Source organism: Chelonia mydas, chromosome 26 (genome assembly GCF_015237465.2).
Source record: "Chelonia mydas isolate rCheMyd1 chromosome 26, rCheMyd1.pri.v2, whole genome shotgun sequence".
NCBI classification, from domain to species: Eukaryota; Metazoa; Chordata; order Testudines; family Cheloniidae; genus Chelonia; species Chelonia mydas.
The window spans coordinates 16,147,273-16,168,601 of record NC_057859.1 but is presented as its reverse complement, the minus strand read 5'-3'; the positions used below and the strand labels follow the sequence as shown (position 1 = coordinate 16,168,601).

Here is a 21,329-nt window from a genome sequence, read left to right as displayed (position 1 = left end):
GGTTTAGTTTCAGTTTGGGGCTGGGTGGTGGAACGCAGGGAACCCCAGGGCTGGGGTCTAAGCTCCCTGTTCCCCCAGAAGGACTTGACTGAGGGGTCCTGGGTGTACCCACAAGCTCTGTTTTGGACTGTGTTCCTGTTGTCCAATAAACCTTCTGTTTTAGGGCTGGCTGAGAGTCTCAGTGAATCCCAGGAAGAGGGGTGCAGGGCCTGGACTCCCCCACACTCCGTGACACAGACTCCACCCCGGGTGCATTCTTTTTGCTTTATTAAAGTCTCTTCTGTCACTGCCATTTCCTGCCCAGACTTCCTGATTCATAGATCCACCAACTGTAAGGCCAGGAGGCACCATCGCAACCATGCACTCTGACCTCCTGCATAACCCAGGCCAGTGAACCTCACCCAGCAATTCCTGCATCCAGCCCATATGTGGTGGTTGAGCTAGACTGGCTCTTCCCACCGGCCTCGATGACAGGAATCTTCATTGTCCTATGGGGAGGTGAAAAGTCCCATCTCAGCCACGGCTGAGGCCCCTAGCGTGTTGCCTTGGCCTGGCATCATCAAGGTTTTGTCCCCACACCTGCCAAGACATGCTGCAGCAGCGGGGGCCATCCGTAGGCTCCAACTGAGGTCAGTTCTCTGGTGGCATGGAGGCTTCTAGAAGGCGCGGTGCTCCTCCTGCCCATTGACGGTGACACTGGCCTCGGTCACGGAGCATGGCAGCTGCTCGGTGCTGAAGGGGTGCCGACAGCACTGGGCCACAGTGCTGCCCATCTGTGGGCTGTAGATGGTGGAGGTGAGCTCCTGGCTGGGCAGGGCAGTGTCCACTTGCAGCACCCTCCACCTGGCAATGAACCTGCAGTACCTGCGGAAGGGGTGACACAGTCGCTCTCACATGGGCAGCCAGGATGCAAGAGGTCCAGGGGGGATCCATGCCAGAAACTAAGGATCTCTCTAGAGCCCAGCCCCAGCAACTAATGCCACTAAGAGCATCTCACTGGCAGGGGGTGTGCCAATGCCCAAGCTGCCTGTATGGCATGGGCACAGCTTGGCATCAGGGCTCAGGCAACACAGCAGGAAGACGAGTGTCCAAGAATGGGGCAGCAACAGTGTATGGGCAGAGAAGGGGTCTGGTTGGGACAGGGAGGATCTCACCAGCCTGGGGGCAGGGGAAGGTCAGAGCTTTTTGCTTGACACAAGAAGTGGTGCTGCCCCTTGCACCTGAGGCTCCTGCCCCTGGCCCATGGGGGGCGGGGGAACAGTTAACAGCCATTCCTACTCCAGCTGGCCCTGGCAAGCGAGCCCTCTATGCAGGAGGTGGCTGTTAAGCAGGGTGCTGACAACAGGGGGCAGCACAGCAGGCAGCAGACCCTGGCATGGGGGACCCTGATTGTCTGGTGGGAAGGGGCTGGGAGCTACAGTGGGATGCGTAGTCCTGGCTGAACTCCCCCAGGAGCCAGGTTCACCCCCAATCCCAACATTTGCTCCAGCTGGAGATGTGGGGCTCATGGAGCCAGAGCCTATGGACCGGCAAGGCTCTGTGGGAGGAAACCCAAATCCCCATTACCCCAATCCCACGAGGGCAGAGCGATCCCCTAGGCTTGGGTCCCTGTCCAGACCCTGAGTTCTGGCTCTGCTGAGATATATGGCCGCTGGCAGGAGCTGTCGAGGTGCAGGCTCATGTGCCAGGTGTGAAAGGACAAAGCAGGCTGGCACTAGACTGGCCAGGGGAGCCGAGAGGGCAGGGGAAAGTGGGGTTACTATGCAGCTAGCGCCACGCACACACCCAGGGCTTTGCAAACCTGCCAACAACAGTGTCCTGCCCCAGCCAGGGTGCAGGCAGGGAAGGGGCAGACTGTGGGGGAGATGGCAGGAACAGGTGAACTGTGACCCCCCCAATGACTAGGCATGGGGGGTGCAGGCCAAGGAAGGCGCTGGGGAGACACTGAGCTGGCGGTGCTGGAGGCTTGGGCCGGGAGAGACAGCAGGTGGGGGGGTGTCATTCCAGGGATGGAGGAGTGGTAGAGCTGGGCACTATCTGTGGGGAAGGGGGGATTTGGGGCAGAAGGGAAGGGGGGATGGAGGAGCAGAGGGGAGGACCCCAGGGGACTCTGATGGGGGAAGGGCTGGGCAGAGGAGTCAGAGTCAATGGGGGAGCAGAACCCACGAGGGCTGAGGAGTTCGGGGGCAGGTCAGGAAGGGGAGAGGGCAGATCTCAAGGTCTCCCATAGGCTGCTGACACAGAGGAGGACAAAAGGAGGCCTGGGGTCAGAGGTCGGGGCAGCTCCCAGACAAGGGCAGTTCTCCAACTTGGGGGATTGGACTGAAACTTCAAAAGCCCTGGACCTAACCCCTGGGCTCACCACCCACTCCTGGAACAGGGCCCGACCTCTGCGCTCATTGCCCACATTGGGAAAAGGGCCTGACCTCCAGGCTCACCGCTCATACTGGAACGGGGCCCAACCTCCAGGTTCATACCCCATGCCAGTAGTGGGGCCTGACCCCCGAGCTCACAGCCCACGCCCGACCCCTGGGCTCAACACCCACACCAAGAACAGGGCCTGACCTCCAGGCTCACCACCCATGCCGGGAACAGGGCCCGACCTCCGGGCTCACCGCCCACACCAGGAACAGGGCCCGACCTCCGGGCTCACAGCCCATGCTGGGAGCAGGGCCCGACCCCCAGGCTCACTGCTCACCCCTGGAACAGGGCCTGACCGCTGCGCTTGTTGCCCACACCAGGAAAAGGGCCTGACCTCCAGGCTCACTGCCCACACCGGGAACGGAGCCCAACACCCAGGGTCACAACACCACGCTGGGAGTAGGGCCTGACCCCTGGGCTCACCGCCCACACCGGGAACAGGGCCTGACCCCTGGGCTCACCGCCCACACCGGGAACAGGGCCCGACCTCCAGGCTCACTGCACATGCTGGGAACAGGGCCCGACTCTGGGCTCACAGCCCACTCCGGGAGCGAGGCCCGACCCCTGGGCTCACTGCCCACCCCTGGAACAGGGCCTGACCTCCACGCTCATTGCCCACACCAGGAATGGGGCCCAACCTCCGGGCTCACTGCCCATGCCAGGAACAGGGTCTGACTTCCAGGCTCACCACCCACGCCGGGATCAGGGTCTGACCCCTGGGCTCACCCCCAATGCCAGCAACGGGGCCCGACCCCCGGGCTCACTGCCTATACTTGGAATGGGGTCTGACCCTCAGACTCACTGCCCATGCCAGGAACGGGGCCTGACCCCCAGGCTCACCACCCACATCTGGAACGGGACCCGACCCCCATGCTGGGAGTAGGGCCCGAACCCTGGGCTCGTTGCCCATGCCAGGAGCAGGGCCCAATCCTGGGCTCACTCACCAGGATGCACTCACACCTGGAGTGGGAGCTGGGCTATGGCCAGATGTGAGGACTAGAACAGGAGATGGAGGGTGGAGGGGGTGCATACCAAGGAGCTGCCTGGCTTTTGATCATCCCCAGCAAAGATCCAGGGATTGCAGCCCTTGCAGGGGCTTTCTGAGAGGAGCAAATACAGCCTATCTACCTGGGGATGCAGATTGCAGGGATGCAGGTTCTGTGCCTGACTTGGCCAGTGAGGCGAGGCAGGGCAGGGCAGGGCAGGGCTGGGCTGGGCTTCCTGCAGAGCACCTTCAAGGCCAGGCACGAGTCACAGAGCCCTACCTCTGCACTGGGGTGGGGCGAAGCTGGGTTGGGGGCATTGCCCAGGAGGGGGGGCTGAAAGCAGGGGTTGAGTCACAAGCAAAGGAAAGGTAGGTGGGGAGAGAAGGCAATTCCTGCCCTACCCTGTAGGGGGCCTGATGGAGCCATGAGCACACCTGCGGCATCATCCCCCACAACCCCCACCCCAGTCCCATGGTTAAACCCTGTCCCCAGCAGCCTGTGCCCCACCCCCACCTGGAGTGGGCCACCCGCTCACAGAAGAACTCAGTGCAGAAGAGGACGAAGACAGGGCTGACACAGCTGTGGGCGTAGCTGAGGCAGATGGTGAGCTGGTTCAAGTAGAAGGAGGCAGCGGAGGGGGCAGCCGTCAGGTTGACCAGCTGCACCGCGTGGAAGGGTGTCCAGCAGATGAGGAAGGCAGCGATGATGGTAAGCGCCATTTGGGTGACTGGCCGGCTGCGGGCTGAGCAGCACCGCTGTGCACGGCCCATGGCCTGGAGCAGGTGGTGCAGGGTGAGGGAGTACAGCACTGTGATCACCAGCAGCGGCAGGAGGAAGGGTGCCCGTGACTGGTAGCGCATGTACCAGCACAGGCTGCTGGGGCCTGGCAAGTCCATAAGGCACAGCTCCTTCTGGTTCTCCCGCTGCACCTGGGCGTACAGCATGGCTGGCGTGGCCATCACCAGGCTGCTGGCCCACACGCCGGCGTTGATCAGCGCCGCGCAGCGCAGCGTCCGCTTCTGGCCCACTGTGGACGAGTACACCACTGCCACGTACCTGGGGAGAGAGTGGCCATCAGGGGGCATGGGACAGGATGGGGGGGTAAGGCAGGGGGATCTAGGGGTGACAATGGGGCTGGGGACAAGACAGGGAGTGTACAGCAGCTGTTGTGCCCCACGTTTCAAAGAGGGGACAGAGTTCCCAGCTGCCCCAGCTTGGAGAGGCCAGGAAACAATGACCCAAGTGCTGATGCTGGTGGTCCCTATCCACAGGCCCTGAGCAGGGGGTGCAGACCCCCTATGCCAGCTCAACACTAGCTGAGGGTGCTGGGCAGGGAGGTTTGCTGGGGCCCAACTTCCCCCCTTTCTGCCCTGCCCCCCCCAACTCCCGCTTTGCCTTGCGGCACCCCCCCTCCCTCCCATTCCAGCCCTGCCATCCCCTAGCTTTGCCTATATCCTGAAGCCCTCCCACTATTCTATCCCTGTTCCCTCCACCTCCAGTATTCCAGCCCTGCAGCCATTCGGGCCCTGTCTGAGCTCAGTCTTTGGGGGGCTTGTCCGCAGGACTACAGCCTGGGCCATGGCTGCCAACACCGCAGCTGTGAGAGCGACACTAGCTAACCCCAGTCTGGAGGCCAGATTGGCTGCCCAGAAGTAAGGTGACCATATTTCCAAAGGGAGAACAGGACACCCCATGGGGCCAGGACCGTGCTGCAGAGAGGGCCCTGGTGGGTACCTGTCCACGCAGAGCATGGCGACGATGGCCACGCTGGTGAACTGGTTGTTGAGGTCGATGGTGGTGACAGCACGGCATAGGAAGTCCCTGAAGATCCAGCCACGCTCCTGGACAAGCTGGTTGATGATGAAGGTGTCACGGAGTCCCTGGGCGATGCTCCAGAACTGCTCCCTATGAAGGCAGGCAGGACTCTGGGAAAGTCTCCTTTCTGTGAGCAGACTGTCTGCAGGACACACAGCTCACACAGCTTCCACCTTCCTGGGTCTGACCTCGGAGCATTCAGCATCTTCTGCCCCTCTGTGCGCTTCCCCCAGCGAGTCCACCCTCTGGGGAAGCCAGAGAGTCCTGCACCCCAACTCCGCAGTCAGACGTGACTCTCAGCCAGCCAGTAAAACAGAGGTTTATTAGACGACAGGAACATGGTCTAACACAGAGCTTGTAGGTGCAGAGAACAGGACCCCTCAGCTGGGTCTATTTTGGGGGGCAGTGAGTCAGACAACCACATCTGTACTTCACTCCATGTCCCCAGCCAGCCTCAAACTGAAACTCCCTCCAGCCCCTCCTCCTCTGGGCTTTGTCCCTTTCCTGGGCCAGGAGGTCACCTGATTCCTTTGTTCTCCAACCCTTTAGCTCTCACCTTGCAGGGGAGAAGGGCCCAGGCCATCAGTTACCGGGAAACAGGGTGTCGGCCATTCTCTGTGTCCAGACCCCTGCACACACCTGCCCTCTAGGGCTCTGCAACGATCATACACCCTTATCCCACCCCCTAGATACTTAAGAACTGCCTAGGGGAAACTGAGGCACCGCCACACTATTCAGAGGAAACATTAAGAACAGTCGCACTTCATCACAGAAGGGCATCCCCACCAGGAAGAGCAGGTCAGCCACGGCCAGGTTCAGGATGTAGACGTCCGACACCAGTTTGTGCTTGCAGCTCAGCACGATGGAGATCACCAGCCCATTGGCCATGACGCCGCAGCCACAGATGAGGGCGTACACCACAGGCAGCACCAGTGACAGGGCTGGCCCCAGGAGGCTGCCCCAGGCCGCAGGCCCCTTGGCGTCCAGGGGCAGTGAGCCCAGCAGCTCCAGCTCGCACGGCCTCAGGGAGAGGTTGGGGGGGCCCAGCGTGCAGAGCGCCAGAGAAGACATTCAGGCCCAGGGCTAAGTCCAGCTGTCCAGCAGAGCAGCCACAACTGACCCTGGGCGCGAGGCGTTGGCATGCAGCTCCCGAGGCTCCCCCGAGAACTCTGGCATGGCCACTGCTGGGGGGGGGGGCACCCAGTCTGGATCAGGGGGTGCCCAGGGATGGACCCAGCATGAACCAGCCCCCTTCTCCTGCCAGCACTTGGGGCTGCGCTGTTGGCCCAGGAGCGGGCCCCTGGGAACAGGGGTGGCCCCTAGACGGGGACCCCTCAGCTAGCATCCCCACGAGGGCTCCCCGGCTAGCTGCTGCCCGCTGCCCACGGCCGTCCTCAGGCGGCGGGGGAGGGCTGCGGCGCCCCTTCACCCCCAGCACTTAAAGGCACCGGAAGGGACCCCAGCCTCGTTGAGCCCCGGATCCAGCCCTCGGGAGCTGCGCGGCCAGACGACGCCCAGCAGGGCGCCTTCCCCGGGGCTCTGCGTGGCTGGGCCCGATCCCCGCGGATCCGAGGCCACCTGCCCCTGCCGGGGAACCGCCTCGGTCACTCACCGGTGCCTGGATCCTGGAGACCGCCCCGGCCGAGCTGCGCAGATGGCGCCGGCGGATGGAGCCGCCCCAGCGCCCAGGGCACGGGCAGAGGCTCGCGGAGCCCCCCCCGCAAACAGATCCGCGCAGCCAGCCCGTGTCTGCGCCCCCAGCTCCCAGCGTGGGAAACTCAGCGGGCGGGCGCCCAGAGACAGCCGCCTGCCAAGGCTTCCACTGGGGAAAGGGCATGGCGTAGCGCAGCCGGTCGGTGGGGAGAATGCATGCCGGGTGTGTGGGGGGGGTTGCAGGCAGAGTACAGCCGTGGCGGGGGGGGCAGGGGCGACAATGCAGATTGGGGGAGGGAGAAAGTGCAGCCAGGCAGGGGGGCACAGTGCAGCCGGGTTGGGGGCAGAATACAGTTTGGGGGGCAGGGGCGACAATGCAGCCGGTCAGGGAAGGTGGGGGCATGGGGGGCGAATGCAGCCCAGAGGGAGTGGGGGACAGTGCACTGGGGGAGCGGGAACCCGCTGTCCCCTGCACCCAGCAATTCAACCCTGCTTAAGAAACCAGCAAACACCCCCCTGGTCTTTCTGAGCCGGTGGTGAGCTGGTGGCCCAGTTCACACCCACATCCCTTAGTGTAGCAGGAGCAGGCACCCCCGTAACTTTCAGCCTGGCCAGAGGGAGAGGTGCATGCCTGGGTAACTGGATTGTCAGGAAAGTTGGAGGCTCCCCGATGCCTCCAGTTTTGGGGCTCTTCCCCGCACTGCAGGGGCACTGCCAGCTCCCCCGCTACCCCACCATCCAGGGGTTTGGAATCCCCAAGCCGTGCCTACCTTCACAGATGAGCCGCCCCCTGTGACATCTCCCCCCTGCCAGCGTGGGGCCAGACACTCAGCACTCTAGTGACTGCTGGTTGCAGAGGCGTTAACCCCCTGCAGGCTCAGAGGGGCAGGGCATGGCCGACGGCAGAGCGGTTTTTGGTTCCCCTCTCTGCTAGCCGCTGTGGGGTGGCGTCAGGGTCAGGGCACGGGACACTGTGAGACTATGAGGCAGGTGCCAGCTCCCCAGTGGAGGCTGCTCCCTAGCACAGGAACTGGGCACTGTGAAGCTGCCTGCTGGGGACACGTGAATGGGGCCAGCATCTCTCCTGCTCCCATACGCTGAGCAGAGCCGGGGCACGATCCAGGCCAAATGGCAGCCCCTGGAGAGTGTGGCAGTGTTGGATGGAATGGCATCTGGGGCCACCAGGAGCCTGGGGGGTGGGCACCACACTCCAGGGACGGCTGCATTTTGCATCAAAGACAGTGAATGTCTCAGGCCATGTAAATTATTCTCACTTGCGGCTGCTGGTCCCAGACAAACCTTCTGGTTGCTGCTGGCTCCCAGGCCGGGCCCTCGGTGCCACTGCTCCTGCATCAGACAGGCCATGGCTCCATCCACGGAGCATTGAGGACTGCAGGCCAAGAGGAGCTGATTTCCAGAGTCGCAGAGTCAACTCCAGCCCAGCAGGAGCTTCCGGGTCTGCCAGGGTGCAAGAGTGAGCCACCAGCACCAGGAGTGAGCCATGGTGCGAGCTACAAACAGGGACTGAGAGGTTGGCCTGAGCAGAGAGAGAGATTGTGTCTGGCTCAGCTGGGCCTGAAGAGGGTGGCTTCTTGCCCCCAGATTGCACTGGTGGAGAATCCCTGCACTCGGGATTTGCCCAAGGAAGGGAGGGATTCAGCCCCATGCCAGGTCTCCAGCCTCCTCAGGTTCCTGGGATCTAGGCCTCATAGCAGCACAGGGAACCCCCACCAGGCAGGCAGGGGCTTGGTCATTACGACCGACAATTACCCTGCGTGGATGGCAGAGGTGGATTTACAGTGAAACACAGGATGCCCTGGCACGGGGCGCCTAAGGACAGGAGGCCCTAGAGCCAGGCAGCTGCAGGGGCAGAAGCTTGGTCCTGACGGCTCCTGCTGAAGCTCTCCCCTCCCCCGAGCACGCCGCATTTCCGCCCCTCCCCGCGCTTCTCCCGCCGCTGAACTGGTTTGCCGGCACTCAGGTCGCTCTGGGAGGGAGGGGGAGGAGGTGGAAAAGAGACGGGGGCGGGGCAGGGCAGAGCAAACGGGGGGCCCCGTACTCCCCCTACACATACCCCCCCAGCCCCCTGCCCTCCCTGACTCCTGCACCTCCCAGATCCCACCCCACCCACACTGAGCACCAAACGGGAGCTCCTGCCCTCCCCACCACATTCCCTCCTCGCACTAAATGGGAGCTGCCCCAGGTAAGTGCTCCACACCCCAACCTCCTGCCTTAATCCTGAGCTCCTTCCTACATCCTAACTCCTGGCCAGACCCTGCACCCCAACCCCCAGTGCGCTCATGCACCCTAACTCCCTCCCAGCCCCTGCAGCCCAGCCCCCTGCTCTCCCAGATTCCTGCACCCCCTCACACACTCCTAGCCAACTCCTGCACCCCTCTCACAAACACCCTGCCCTCCCTGACTCCTGCCCTCCCGCCCCACATCCCCACCTGCACCCCTCGCACCAAACAGTAGCTGCCCCAGGTAAGCGCTCCACACCCCAACCCTGAGCCCCCTCCCGCACCCTAACTTCCTCCCAGACCCTGCCTCCCTGGCCCTGAGCCCCTTCCTGCAACCTGACTTCCTCCCAGACCCTGCGCCCCAGGCCCCGAGCCCCCTCCCGCACCCTGACTTCCTCCCAGAACCTGCGCCCCTGGCCCCGAGCCCCCTCCCGCACCCTGACTTCCTCCCTGACCCTGCCCCCCGGCCCTGAGCCCCCTCCCGCACTCTTAGGCCTGGCCAGACCCCGAAACCCATTGCTTTTTTACATATTTGTTTTTTTATAAAGGGCTCTTCTCCAAAGCGCTTCACACTAGTTAGCTAACGGCAAAAACACTATTTGGAAAGATCATTAAGTGGTCTGCCGAGTCCCTCAGTGATTTTCAAGTGGTCTGTGGAAAAATAAGTTAGACTACAAAACCAGTCAAGGTCCCTCACTTTATTTTCATTTACTTGCTATTACTTATAGGAGGAGGAGGAAGGAAAAAAGGATGAAAAATGGGGCCGGGGGGAGAAAAGAGCGAATGTTCTTTTTCTTGGCTGGGTCCCAAGGAGGGGCCCCCAACAGTGAAGCTGAGCACAGGGCCCCACTAACTCTAAATCCGCCACTGGTGGACAGTGGCAAGAAGCCATGGACACACCTTGCTGGTCACACAGGGCAGCTGGAAAAGGGGCCATGGTAGGAGGATCTGGTCCTGCGAGTGGCTGGAAATATGTCTACAGGAAACCCCCTTGTTACAGGTGATCGTTGAGCTGCATTGATTTGTGAGCAGCTTGGAGAATTGGTAAAAGGCCTGGGAGGCAGGCAGGTTTACACCATGCCCCTGGCCTCCTCGCAGGGCTCTGGCTCTAATAGCCTGAGGTGCTGGATACCCAGTGAGCCAGCTCTGTACCGAGTTTCACACCTCTGGCCTTGAGCAAAGTGGAGCTCAGGCCCTGGCTGCCAGGCTGTTAGCAGCTGAGACTGTGGGACTGTGCCCCCTGTGGGGGAACAGAGACAGGAGCTGGGTGGGTAGGGGAGTAGGTACCAGGTAGCGTGCAGCCCAGAGCAGCTGAAGAGAAGGGCTGGACTGGGCGTGTGAGAAAAGTCCACACACTGTGTGTATGTGTGTGAGAGAGGGGTGTGATTGTGTGCAAGGGGTGGTGAGGCTGGGCGTGTGTCATGCATGATTGTGTGTGTATGTACTAGCTGTCTGAGGGGGCGGGTGTGTTTCAACAGGTCTTGCTGCAGGGCCAGGCTCACTGTCATGCAGAGGTGCTGCCAGCCCATCGGGGGCTCTAAGCAGGAATATTTTTGTCCCCCTTGCCAGGGTTCCCTCCCCACTCTGAACTCTGGGGTACAGATGTGGGGACCCACATGAAAGACCCCCTAAGTTTATATTCTACCAGTTTAGGTTAAAAACTTCCCCAAGGCACAAATTCCTTTCCTTGTCCTTGTCCAAAGAATAGTAAATATGGCAGGCGACCAGCTTGGCTTAACGGTGAAATCCTAGCGGATCTTAAACATAAAAAAGAAGCTTACAAGAAGTGGAAGGTTGGACATATGACCAGGGAAGAGTATAAAAATATTGCTCGGGCATGTAGGAATGAAATCAGGAGGGCCAAATCGCACCTGGAGCTGCAGCTAGCAAGAGATGTCAAGAGTAACAAGAAGGGTTTCTTCAGGTATGTTGGCAACAAGAAGAAAGCCAAGGAAAGTGTGGGCCCCTTACTGAATGAGGGAGGCAACCTAGTGACAGAGGATGTGGAAAAAGCTAATGTGCTCAATGCTTTTTTTGCCTCTGTCTTCACTAACAAGGTCAGCTCCCAGACTGCTGCGCTGGGCATCACAACATGGGGAGTAGATGGCCAGCCCTCTGTGGAGAAAGAGGTGGTTAGGGACTATTTAGAAAAGCTGGACGTGCACAAGTCCATGGGGCCGGACGAGTTGCATCCGAGAGTGCTGAAGGAATTGGCGGATGTGATTGCAGAGCCATTGGCCATTATCTTTGAAAACTCGTGGCGAACGGGAGAAGTCCCAGATGACTGGAAAAAGGCTAATGTAGTGCCAATCTTTAAAAAAGGGAAGAAGGAGGATCCTGGGAACTACAGGCCAGTCAGCCTCACCTCAGTCCCCGGAAAAATCATGGAGCAGGTCCTCAAGGAATCAATCCTGAAGAACTTACACGAGAGGAAAGTGATCAGGAACAGTCAGCATGGATTCACCAAGGGTAGGTCATGCCTGACTAATCTAATCGCCTTCTATGATGAGATTACTGGTTCTGTGGATGAAGGGAAAGCAGTGGATGTATTGTTTCTTGACTTTAGCAAAGCTTTTGACACGGTCTCCCACAGTATTCTTGTCAGCAAGTTAAGGAAGTATGGGCTGGATGAATGCACTATAAGGTGGGTAGAAAGTTGGCTAGATTGTCGGGCTCAACGGGTAGTGATCAATGGCTCCATGTCTAGTTGGCAGCCGGTGTCAAGTGGAGTGCCCCAGGGGTCGGTCCTGGGGCCGGTTTTGTTCAATATCTTCATAAATGATCTGGAGGATGGTGTGGATTGCACTCTCAGCAAATTTGCGGATGATACTAAACTGGGAGGAGTGGTAGATATGCTGGAGGGCAGGGATAGGATACAGAGGGACCTAGACAAATTGGAGGATTGGGCCAAAAGAAATCTGATGAGGTTCAATAAGGATAAGTGCAGGGTCCTGCACTTAGGACGGAAGAACCCAATGCACAGCTACAGACTAGGGACCGAATGGCTAGGCAGCAGTTCTGCGGAAAAGGACCTAGGGGTTACAGTGGACGAGAAGCTGGATATGAGTCAGCAGTGTGCCCTTGTTGCCAAGAAGGCCAATGGCATTTTGGGATGTATAAGTAGGGGCATAGCGAGCAGATCGAGGGACGTGATCGTTCCCCTCTATTCGACATTGGTGAGGCCTCATCTGGAGTACTGTGTCCAGTTTTGGGCCCCACACTACAAGAAGGATGTGGATAAATTGGAGAGAGTCCAGCGAAGGGCAACAAAAATGATTAGGCTTACCCCCAGCGCACCCTGCTGTCTGTTGCTAAGGGAATGTTGTCTGCATGCAGGATGGAGGTGCCTGGTGAATCTCCCCCCACCCTGCGACCAGGAGCAATGGGGCAGGGTGTGGGGGCAGCACTCTGTCCTCCAGCCCGGTTTTGCACTGCTCCCCCGGAGACCTGAGATCATTAGCTCCCTGTGACAGATGCTAACAGGACATGGCCCAGGTCACAGTGAGTCAGTGCCAGAGCCAGGAGTGGAAACAGGGAAAGAATTAGTAGGGGAAGCAAAAGTGGATGGGAACCTGGGAGGCAGTGACCATGAGATGGTTGAGTTCAGGATCCTGACACAGGGAAGAAAGGAGAGCAGCAGAATACGGACCCTGGACTTCAGAAAAGCAGACTTTGACTCCCTCGGGGAACTGATGGGCAGGATCCCCTGGGAGAATCACATGAGGGGGAAAGGAGTCCAGGAGAGCTGGCTGTATTTTAAAGAATCCTTATTGAGGTTGCAGGAACAAACCATCCTGATGTGTAGAAAGAATAGTAAATATGGCAGGTGAACAGCTTGGCTTAACAGTGAAATCCTTGCTGATCTTAAACACAAAAAAGAAGCTTACAAGAAGTGGAAGCTTGGACAAATGACCAGGGAGGAGTATAAAACTATTGCTCAGGCATGCAGGAGTGAAATCAGGAAGGCCAAATCACACTAGTTGCAGCTAGCAAGGGATGTTAAGAGTAACAAGAAGGGTTTCTTCAGGTATGTTAGCAACAAGAAGAAAGTCAAGGAAAGTGTGGGCCCCTTACTGAATGGGGGAGGCAACCTAGTGATAGAGGATGTGGAAAAAGCTAATGTATTCAATGTTTTTTTGCCTGTGTCTTCACAAACAAGGTCAGCTTACAGACTGCTGCACTGGGCAGCACAGCATGGGGAGAAGGTGACCAGCCCCCTGTGGAGAAAGAAGTGGTTCGGGTCTATTTAGAAAAGCTGGACGTGCACAAGTCCAGGGGGCCGGATGCGTTGCATCCGAGAGTGCTAAAGGAGTTGGCAGATGTGATTGCAGAGCCATTGGCCATTATCTTTGAAAACTCATGGTGATCGGGGGAAGTCCCGGATGACTGGAAAAAGGCTAATGTAGTGCCCATCTTTAAAAAAGGGAAGAAGGAGGATCTGGGGAACTACGGGCCAGTCAGCCTCACCTCAGTCCCTGGAAAAATCATGGAGCAGGTCTTCAGGGAATCAATTCTGAAGCACTTAGAGGAGAGGAAAGTGATCAGGAACAGTCAGCATGGATTCACCAAGGAGAAGTCATGCCTGACTAACCTAATTGCCTTCTATGACGAGATAACTGGCTCTGTGGATGAGGGGAAAGCGGTGGACGTGTTATTCCTTGACTTTAGCAAAGCTTTTGATATGGACTCCCACAGTATTCTTGCCAACAAATTAAAGAAGTATGGGCTGGATGAATGGATTATAAGGTGGATAGAAAGCTGGCTAGATCGTCGGGCTCAACGGGTAGTGATCAATGGCTCCGGGTCTAGTTGGCAGCCGGTATCAAGCAGAGTGCCCCAAGGATCGGTCCTGGGGCCGGTTTTGTTCAATATCTTCATTAATGATCTGGAGGATGGCGTAGATTGCACCCTCAGCAAGTTTGCAGAGGACACTAAACTGGGAGGAGAGGTAGATACGCTGGAGGGTAGGGATAGGATACAGAGGGCCCTAGACAAATTGGAGGATTAGGCCAAAAGAAATCTGGTGAGGTTCAACAAGGATAAATGCAGAGTCCTGCACTTAGGATGGAAGAATCCCATGCACCACTACAGACTAGGGACCGAATGGCTAGGCAGCAGTTGTGCAGAAAAGGACCTAGGGGTTACAGTGGACGAGAAGCTGGATATGAGTCAACAGCGTGCCCTTGTTGCCAAGAAGGCCAATGGCATTTTGGGATGTATAAATAGGGGCATTGCCAGCAGATCGAGGGACGTGATCGTTCCCCTCTATTTGACATTGGTGAGGCCTCATCTGGAGTACTGTGTCCAGTTTTGGGCCCCACACTACAAGAAGGATGTGGAAAAATTGGAAAGAGTCTAGGGGAGGGCAACAAAAATGATGAGGGGTCTGGAACACATGACTTATGAGGAGAGGCTGAGGGAACTGGGATTGTTTAGTCTGCAGAAGAGAAGAATGAGGGGGGATTTGATAGCTGCTTTCAACTATCTGAAAGGGGATTCCAAAGAGGATGGCTCTAGACTGTTCTCAGTGGTAGCAGATGACAGAACAAGGAGTAATGGTCTCAAGTTGCAGTGGGGGAGGTTTAGGTTGGATATTAGGAAAAACTTTTTCACTGGGAGGGTGGTGAAGCACTGGAATGGGTTACCTAGGGAGGTGATGGAATCTCCTTCTTTAGCGGTTTTTAAGGTCAGGCTTGACAAAGCCCTGGCTGGGATGATTTAGTTGGGGATTGGTCCTGCTTTGAGAAGGGGTTGGACTAGATGACCTCCTGAGATCCCTTCCAACCCTGATATTCTATGATTCTATGAAACCAGGGTCCTGGCTTCTAGGCCCGTACATCATCTACTAACCCCAGATTAGCCCTGCCCCTTCTGCCCACAGCTCTCCCCCACAGCATCACCAGGGGCCCCATTTTCACAGCTGGGTGACCCAGCTTTGGGATGGAAGAAGGAGATGGTGTTGGAGGGTAGGGAAGCCCCGGGTTCATGTCTTATTTCTGCTTGTTTCACAGCCCCGTCAGATCTGCTTGCCTTGATCCTCCAGAAGGATGCTGGAATAGGGCTGGCTACCTCCCAAGTACCCCCTCGTGGCATGCCTTGGCGCTGCCGTGGCTCTGTCTCAGTTTCCCCTCTCCATAGGGCACCTGAACCACTCCCCACCACAGTTGAAAACAAAGTTCCCTTTCCAGGGGTCAGTTTCAGTTCTGCCAATGAAGTGGTAAAAACAGTGGCTGGCTGGCTTTCTGCTCTCTCTCTCTCTTTCCAGCCACACCCTCCAGGATTTCTTGTCACTCCGCACGCTCTGGCTCAGAGATTCCAGATAGCCAAAAAAACCCTGTGCTGTTCTGGTGTTACTCAGCCATCTTCTCCAGGCCTTTGCTAAAATGTCCCTTTCCCTTTACTCAGGCCTCTCCTGTAGGGGAAAAACTACAAGTTCCATTTTGTTTAGACACTTCGCCATTTTGTTTGTAAGGAGTTGTTGTTTGTCCACCATGTTGGTGACCTTCTTCTTGAGAAAATTGGCACCTTTTTCTCTCTACAGCAGGAAAGAGCAAGGGTCACATGGCCTGTTTTCTGCCTAGTATCAGGAGAGCATAAAAGACTGCTGCACCCAAGAGGAGAGGCTGTCCCTCCCAGTGGCAATGCAGTACATGTCCTAGCCAAGACTTCGAGGGGTCTACAGAAGACCACAGAAGAAGATCCAAACTCCATAGTTCCAGCTATCAGTTCCTGATTGATTCCAATCTTACCTGTATCCTGAACTCCTGTGTCCTCACCTTGCTGTCCTGATGTATTCCATCCGTGATGTCCTCTGTCGTGGGTCCATTCCTCTGAACCTGATGTAGTATGCTGTGTACCTCTGTACCTTACTCCGTAAATTCCCCTTTGTCCTTATGGGTTTGGGACCTTGACTTTAAGTCAGTTTGTCATGCCAACCTGTACCTGTATGCCCTTTGTATATTGTTTTGCTGGGGGTCCTATGAGTTACTGTTTCCTGTTTGAGTCGCTGTTTATTAAACCAGTTTTCGTTATAGTTAATCCTGTCCTTAGTTTTCTCGCCGTTGATAGATGCGGTTTGGGGGAACGGGTCTGCTGGGCAGGGACTCTGAGGTGTGGAACCTAGAGCACATCCAGTTAACCACAGGCAAGATCTGAGTTCCTGGTTAACACTCCCTTATTTATCCCCAAAGCCTAACTGAGTCACATGAGCCGTTAACCTTTTTCCCACCTGGGTGGGTGAGTTAACAATGTTGCAGGTGGGGCAGAGAGACCCATTTCCTGTGCTGGGTGCTCTGGCACAATCCCCCCAATGACAGAGAGCCCCAGGGCTGGGCAGCTGCGGGGCAGAAGCTTGGTCCTGCCGGCTCCAGGGGCTCCTGCTGCAGGACAGGCTCCACCTGCCCCCACCAGCAGCCAAGCTTCCCCCTCCCCCAAGTGTGCCACGTTCCCGCCCCTCCCCCTCCCAGCGTTTCCCCTGCCACTGAACAGCTGTTTGCCAGTGCTCTGGGAGGGAGGGAGGGAGGGAGGGGGCGGGGCCGCAGTGTGCTCGGGGGAGGAGACAAAGAAGAGGCGGGGCTGGGCCTTGGGGAAGGGGGAGGGGAATTGGGGCAGGGCGGAGCAAAGTCAGGGCCCCCACACGCCCCCTACACATACCCCCGCAGCCCCCTGCCATGAGCCACTCAGGGCAGGGGCCTGGGAGCAACCCCCATGAACCCAGCCCACACACCCAGCCCCCTGCCCTGGCTCCTGGACCCCCCACCCGCCACATCCCCATCCCCACCCTGAGCACCGAGCAAGAGCTCCTGCACCCCTCTCACCAAACAGGAGCTGCCCCAGGTAAGCACTTCACACACTCCAACCTTCTGCCCCAACCCCGAGCCCCCTCCCGCACCCTGACTTCCTCCCAGACCCTGCCCCCCTGGCCCCGAGCCCCCTCCCGCACCCTGACTTCCTCCCTGACCCTGGCCCCGAGCCCCCTCCCGCACTCTTAGTCCTGGCCAGACCCCGCACCCCATTGCTTTTTTACATATTTGTTTTTCATAAAGGGCTCTTCTCCAAAGCGCTTCACACGAGTCAGCTAAGGGCACAAACACTATTTGGAAAGATCTGGAAGTGGTCTGTCAAGACCCTCAGCGATTTTCAAGTGGCCTGTGGAAAAATAAGTTAGACTACAAAACCAGTCAAGGTCCCTCACTTTATTTTCATTTACTTGCTATTACTTATAGGAGGAGGAGGAAGGAAAAAAGGATGAAAAACGGGGCCGGGGAGGAGATAAGAGCGAATGTTCTTTTTCTTGGCTGGGTCCCAAGGAGGGGCCCCAACAATGAAGCTGAGCACAGGGCCCCACTAACTCTAAATCCGCCACTGGGGCTAATCCCTCCCCCACAGCTCCCCACGCCGCAGCCAGAGGCTGACCCCCCCACTCCCTGAGCCCCGCATGCCGCTGCCAAGACTGGGGCTGACCCCTCCCTCGCCCCAGTTCCCCGCACCACTGCCAGGAGCTGGGGCTGACACCCTCCCCACACTGCTGGCAGGGGCTGGGGCTGGACCCTAACCCCCACAAGCTCCATTCTACCTGGGGCTGACTCCCACAAGCCCTGCTGCCTGACACCTCGCGTCGCCACCCCCCACACACACATGTTCCTCCATGCCCCGCTTGGGGGGCGCACCAGACTGTTTTGGTAAACTGGGCATTTGTTCATTTGCTCTTGCCAGTTGACCAGTTGGCAAGAGCAAACCGGATAAATGCCTGTTTTTGTCAAAAAAGTCAGGACAGCTGGGACAGAGCTTAAAAAGGGAACTGTCCTGGCCAAATGGGGATGCAAGTGAGTCCTGGGGGAGTCCGGCCAGGGCGGGGGGCAGACCCTGACCTGGCTAATCGCGCCACTCCCAAGAGGCCGGACCAGCCCCAGCTGCGCTGCCAGCAGAGTGTGGCCGGGGGGCAGGATGTGAGGGAGTGGGTCTCTGGAGGTGTGCGGGGGGGGGGGGTCCTTTGGGCAGTGGTGGGGGAGGTCTGTGTGTTGGGATGCTGGGCAGTGGAGGGGTCTGAGTGGGGGGCTGTGTAGTTGTGGTGGTGGGCTGGGGGAAGCGCATTGGGCAGTAGTGGTGCGGCTGTGTGTGGGGGGTGCTGGGCAGGGGTGGGGGTGCGCAGGTCACTGTGCATTTGTGGTGGAGGGTCTGTGGGGGGGGCTGCTGGGCATAGCAGTTCCGGGGGATTCTGGGCATAGGGAGTCGGGGGCTGTGTGGCACGGCATGGGCCCACCCCCGAGAGGAAGGGGCACGCTGGCAACACAGGGCTGGGAGGGCCAGTGTGCATCTGACAACTGCCCGCTTGTATACAGTGCCCTTGCACTGGGCTGTGTGGAGCAGGGCAGGCCCCACTACCAGGGGTGGCTTTACCAATTTTGCCACCCCAAGCAGTTGCCACCGAATTGCCGCCGCCCCCAGAAGAGTGGCGGAGCTGCCGCACAAAAGCCACTGCAGCGGGAAGAGAGGCAAAGCTGCCGCCGAATTGCCGCCGCAGGACACGGACTGCTGCCCCATGCTCATTGACGCCCCAAGCACCTGCTTGGAAAGCTATGCCCCATTGGCTCTGGCTGTCACCTTGCTCTGGGGATCGACCTCCACAGGCCATGCTCCTTTGCCCCCATGGGGGCCCACAAATAAGTTTGGCGCTGGGCCCAAAAAGGTTAATCCAGCCCTGGGCAGCGGCACAGATGGGGCGAGAAACAAGGGACCATGGCAGTGGTATAATGCCAACAGACCCTGGTTGTCAGCGGATGGGATTGAACCAGGGACCTCTGGAGTTTAGTGCATGAGCCTCTACTGCATGAGCTAAAAGCCAACTGACTATTTATGTAAGTGTGTAGAGCAGGCTCATTTAACTCTCTCTAAGTGGTCTTGGTGCCACTAGATGGGACAGAACACCACACCCAGAAGGTGTGAAAGAACAGATTAAGGACTATTTAGAAAAGCTGGACCTGCAGAAGTCCCTGGGTCCAGATCTAATGCATCCAAGGGTGCTGAGGGAGTTGGCTAATGTGATTGCAGAGCCACTGGCCATTATCTTTGAAAATTCGTGGTGATTGGGGGAGGGCCTGGACGATTGGAAAAAGGCAAATATAGTTCCCATATTTTAAAAAGGGAAAAAAGAGAAGCCAGGGAATTACAGACCAGTCAGCCTCACTTCAGTCCCTGGCAAAATCATGGAGCAGGTGCTCAAGGAATCCATTTTGAACCATTTGGAGGAGAGGAAGGTGATCAGGAACAGTCAGCACGGATTCACCAAGGGCAAGTCATGCCTGACCAACCTGATTGCCTTCTATGATGAGATAACGGGCTCTTGTGGATATGGGGAAAGCAGTGGATGTGATAGATGTAAGCAGTGTCAGGATGACATCTGGTGGTGAGGTGTGGCAAGTTGTGGAAAAGAACTTCAGGGGCCGATCTCATTTGCATAGGCACACCCACCCCGCCTAGAATGAGGCCATAGCTGCCCAAATGGTCACTTTGGCTGCTGTGGGATCCCCAGTGTCTCTGTTATTGGGGCAGGAAGAATAAATTGTTATTACCCTGATTATGGGAACTGTGCTTGGAACTGTACTTGGCCTTTTGTTATGATGGAGGGACTCACCATCAACTAAGTAGCACTCGCTAGACAAGGGTCATGGGTTCCAAAACTCTGTGAATTGAGAGAGGCTGTGGACAAGTATTAATACTTGGGGGGGCATTGGCCCCTGGGTAAGGGCCTTATGTGCTAATTGCACTTTCTCCTCTCTCCACTGTGGTATATCAGAGCTAATTTTGATTCTATTAGGAGTCTAGTTACATGCTGCTGAGCTCACTTTGGGCTAATGGTGCACCAGCACTGAGGCTCCTCTACTACAAGGTGAATTCACCAAAGAGCTGAACTGACTAAGAGCTGAAATCACTGAGTGTTGTGTTAAATAGTTGGGGAGCCTGAAGATATATTGTGGAGCAGTTTGTGGGACGGCTGGAGTGCCTTGTGGACAGGCTGGTGGAGCAGTTCATTGGATGGCGGGAGCTGCTTGTGGGACGTGGAGCGGGGCAGTTTGTGGACCGGCTGGTGGAGCAGTGGAGCAGAGCCGAGCGAAGCAGTTCGTGGGGCGGCTGGCGGAGCGAAGGCCTATGGAGCTGTGGGGCAGTCAGCTTCAGATCATGTAAGGTGCACCTTACCTCTCTCCCCCACCCCATCTCCACCCAGGTTGGGAGGTAAAGCTCTGCAGATAAACTTTCGAACTCTGGGGCTGCCCTGACCAGGGACAGACTTTTGGGTCATTGGACTTTTGGGACTTTGGGTGAATTGGGGTTGCTGGACTCAAGAACCAAAGGGAAAGGACATGCCCCAATTTGCTTGGGGTGGTTTTTTTTTTGCTCATGGGTTGTGTTACGAATCCTGTTGGTGGTGTTTCCGCAACATAATGCCACATTGTTTCTCTCTGTTATTAAAAGGCTTTTTGCTACACTCAGACTATGTGCTTGCGAGAGGGGAAGTATCGCCTCTTAGAGGCGCCCAGCGGGGGTGGTATATATTTGTCCCAGGTCACTGGGTGGGGGCTTGAGCCGGTTTGCATTGTGTTATTGGAATGGATCCCCTAGATATTGAACCCGGCCCTTGTTGCTGCCAATTCTGACGGGCAGAAAGGTTACATATACCTTGATTTTAGCAAAGCTTTTGATATGGTTTCCCACAGTATTCTTGCCAGCAAGTTAAAAAAGTATGGATTGGATGAATGGACTAGAAGGTGGATAGAAAGCTGGCTAGGTTGTCGGGCTCAATGGGTAGTGATCAACGGCTCAATGTCTAGTTGGCAGCCAGTATCAAGTGCAGTCCCCCCAGGGTCGGTTCTGGGGCTGGTTTTATTCAGGATGATGGGATTAATTGCACCCTCAGCAAGTTCGCAGATGACACTAAACTCGGGGGAGAGGTAGATATGCTGGAGAGTAGGAATAGGATACAGAGGGACCTAGACAAATTGGAGGATCGGGCCAAAAGAAATCTGATGAGGTTCAACAAGGACAAGTGCAGAGTCCTGCACTTAGGAAGGAAGAATCCCATGCACCGCTACAGGCTGGCGACCGACTGGCTAAGCAGCAGTTCTGCAGAAAAGGACCTGGGGATTACAGTGGATGAGAAGCTGGATATGAGTCAGCAGTGTGCCCTTGTTGCCAAGAAGGTCAATAGCATATTGGG

General features: G+C 57.3%; 1 long non-coding RNA gene and 1 pseudogene across 2 annotated transcripts; one reads left to right on the top strand and one right to left on the bottom strand.

Annotated features, from left to right (window-relative positions):
- Positions 1–268: 268 nt before the first annotated feature.
- On the bottom strand, positions 269–6,398 carry LOC114020873 (annotated as a pseudogene).
- A 1,631-nt stretch (positions 6,399–8,029) lies between these two features.
- Positions 8,030–16,153, top strand: LOC122463887. Of its 2 annotated transcripts, none has more exons than XR_006287608.1 (2): positions 8,030–8,379; positions 15,657–16,153. It is a non-coding gene; the product is annotated as an uncharacterized LOC122463887 (long non-coding RNA). The 2 variants fall into 2 exon arrangements; XR_006287609.1 differs by lacking the exon at positions 8,030–8,379 and adding an exon at positions 15,161–15,305.
- The last annotated feature ends 5,176 nt before the right edge of the window (positions 16,154–21,329 follow it).